Source organism: Miscanthus floridulus, chromosome 6, assembly GCF_019320115.1.
Source record: "Miscanthus floridulus cultivar M001 chromosome 6, ASM1932011v1, whole genome shotgun sequence".
Classification (NCBI taxonomy): domain Eukaryota; kingdom Viridiplantae; phylum Streptophyta; class Magnoliopsida; order Poales; family Poaceae; genus Miscanthus; species Miscanthus floridulus.
The window spans coordinates 19,353,645-19,356,479 of NC_089585.1; the positions used below are offsets into that span (position 1 = coordinate 19,353,645).

Sequence of the window (2,835 nt, forward strand, 5' to 3'; positions counted from 1 at the left end):
TTCAGCGCGCAAACGAGCACCGGCATTTGGGTGTAGTGACGCGAATGGAAACACATTTTCATCAAAGATAACATCTCTAGAGATATAGACTCGTCCTTCCTTGGGATCTAAACATTTGAATCCCTTATGTTGGTTGCTATACCCTAAGAAAACACACTATTTTGATCGGAAGTCTAACTTTCTAGCATTGTATGGACATAGATGTGGCCAGCAAGCGCACCCAAAAGTGCGCAGAGATGTATAATCAGGGTGTTGTCCAAAAAGACAAAAAAAGGAGTATCATTACTGATGACTCTAGATGGGAGCCGATTGATCAAGTAAACGGCTGTCAAGAATGCCTCATCCCAAAATTTGAGTGCCATGGAAGCATGCACTAGGATTGTTAGGCCAATTTCAACTATATGTCTATGTTTTCTTTCCACGGAGCCATTTTGTTGATGGGCATGGGGATAGGAAATGTGATGTGAAATGCCCATACGCTTAAAGAAAGGACTTAGAGCTTGATATTCTCCTCCCCAATTGGTTTGGATAGAACGATTTTTTTGTCAAATTGCCTTTCTACTAAGCTTTGGAAATCACGGAAGATTTGAAAGACTTCGGATTTTTTACGCAACAAATAAATCCAAACAAACTTGCTATAATCATCTATGAACGAAACATAGTAATTGTTGCGACCAACTGAATTCGGGGCAGGTCCCCATACATCACTGAAAACAAGATCAAAAGGACTAGATGAAATACTAGTCGATCTAGGGTATGGCAACTGGTGACTTTTGCCTTGTTGACAGGCATCATAGACACTAGAGTTATTAGACTCCTTGGCAAAGGGAAGCTGATGACGATGAAGGACTTGGTGAACTATGGTGGGTGCGGCATGGCCTAGGCGATGGTGCCACATGGACGTCGTTGGCTTGACCGCACCTAGCACTTCTTTATTTGGTGGCCTTACTGGGTAAAGACCATGCTCACATCTGCCTTCGAGGATTGTTTTCCCCGTTGACTGTTCCTTGACAAGAAAGCAATTAGGATGAAATTCTAGGAAAACATCATTGTCACGGGTAATACGATTAACAGAAAGCAGATTCTTGCTTGCAGATGGAACATGAAGAATGTGTTTGAGTTGGAGATTATTGTTTGGGGAACGTAAAATGCCATGACCAATATGACTGATCTCCATACCTGAGCCACTGGCGGTGTGCACTTGCTCACCACTGTGGTATTTGTCGTGCACGGTGAGCTTGTCCAGCTCGCTGGTGATGTGGTCCGTGGCACCGGTATCCATATACCAGTTGGTGTCCATGCCATAGGATGCTGTTGCCGCTGATGCTGACTTCTATGGAGGTGTGTATGATGCATCAAACCGCTTGAAGCAGCCTATGGCGGTGTGACCTTCCTTGGTGCAGACTTGGTAGTAGACCCCCAGTTGGAAGGGTTGTTTGCGTTGGCCACCCCCGCCACCGTGACCTTTGTTGCCGCGACCGTAGCCTCCACGACCGGAGCCTCCGAAGCCACCATGACCACCGCCACCGCTGCGGTTGCCACTTCCCCCACGATCTCCCCTCGATGCCATGTTGGCCGAGGACTAGTTCCCGCCGCCGCTACGCATCTCGAGACGCTGCTCATGGCTGATGAGCTGGGTGTATAGCTCAACGACGGAGATAGGCTCCACACGTGCAGTCATGGCAGAGACGATAGGGTCAAAGTCAAGGTCGAGACCCGTAAGGATGTAGGAGACCAGCTCCTCATCCTCAAGTTTGTGTCCGGCCGACGCCATCTCATCTGCCAAGGTTTTCATCCTCCCAAAATATTCACTAATGGAATTTGTACCTTTCGTGGCCATAGCCAAGGCCATGCGCGTGGAGATGACTTGCGCACAGGAGGAGGAGGAGAACATCCTTTCGAGCGCACGCCATGCGCCCGACATGGTGATCTGCTGATTCACCTGCCCAAGAATCTCCTTGGACATGTTGGAGAGGAGGTAATTGAGGACCATCTGATCCTTCGCCACCCATGCGTCATACTCCGGGTTGGGCTTGGGGGGTTCCTTCGAATCTTCCTCCCCTTCTCCGAGGCGAGGAAGGGAGACGATGACTATGCCTCTGGATGAATGTACCCAGCCAACTGATATCCTCTTAGGGCCGAGAGAACCTGAGCTTTCCACGAAGGAAAATTCGCTTGGGTGAGTTTTTCATTGGTTGGAAGAAAGCAAAAGGGAAACATGGCAGCAGAAGGCAATGAGGATGAACTCGCGAACGCCATTGAAGAGCTCCGTGTGGAAGATGGCTCTTGGTACCATGTAAAATGAAATAGGTTAATGAGGTTACCCCTTGGGATCCTCGGTTTCATGTTATATAGATGGAAATAGCCTCCACCATGGCAGGTTACAAGATCACGATTACAACAAACTGATTCCTAGAATTACTCATCTACTTCCTTGTATAACAACCTAAAGATATACGATTTTTTTTTAATTTTAACCCTTTTTTGAATATAATTTTAAATCTAACACTGTCAGTTTTTTTAAAACTAACACTTTTGGCCACGCCTATTGCCATGGCGCGACCAAATGCCTATGTCGCGCCATGCATGGCAGCGCGACAGAGACCTTACATGGCGGTGACCATCATCGCTAACCGCTGATGTGGCAAGGCTCTGCCGCACCACCAATCTTAGCGCGGCAGTGCCGCGCCCTGATCCGTGGCGTGGCAGAGCCCGGTATAAACACCGCCGCAGCCTCTTGCCTGAGCAGTCGGTGTTCCACGAGAAACAGAGCAAGGCAGTGCCATCGCGCCCGCACGCAGGCGTGCCTCCCCCTCTGGCCACCTCCATCCCTCC

General features: G+C 48.8%; 1 non-coding gene across 1 annotated transcript; it reads right to left on the minus strand.

Moving 5' to 3' along the window:
• Window positions 1-1,617: 1,617 nt before the first annotated feature.
• On the minus strand, window positions 1,618-1,756 carry LOC136462090 (small nucleolar RNA Z247). Its single transcript, XR_010760611.1, has one exon. It is a non-coding gene; the product is annotated as a small nucleolar RNA Z247 (small nucleolar RNA).
• Window positions 1,757-2,835: the final 1,079 nt, after the last annotated feature.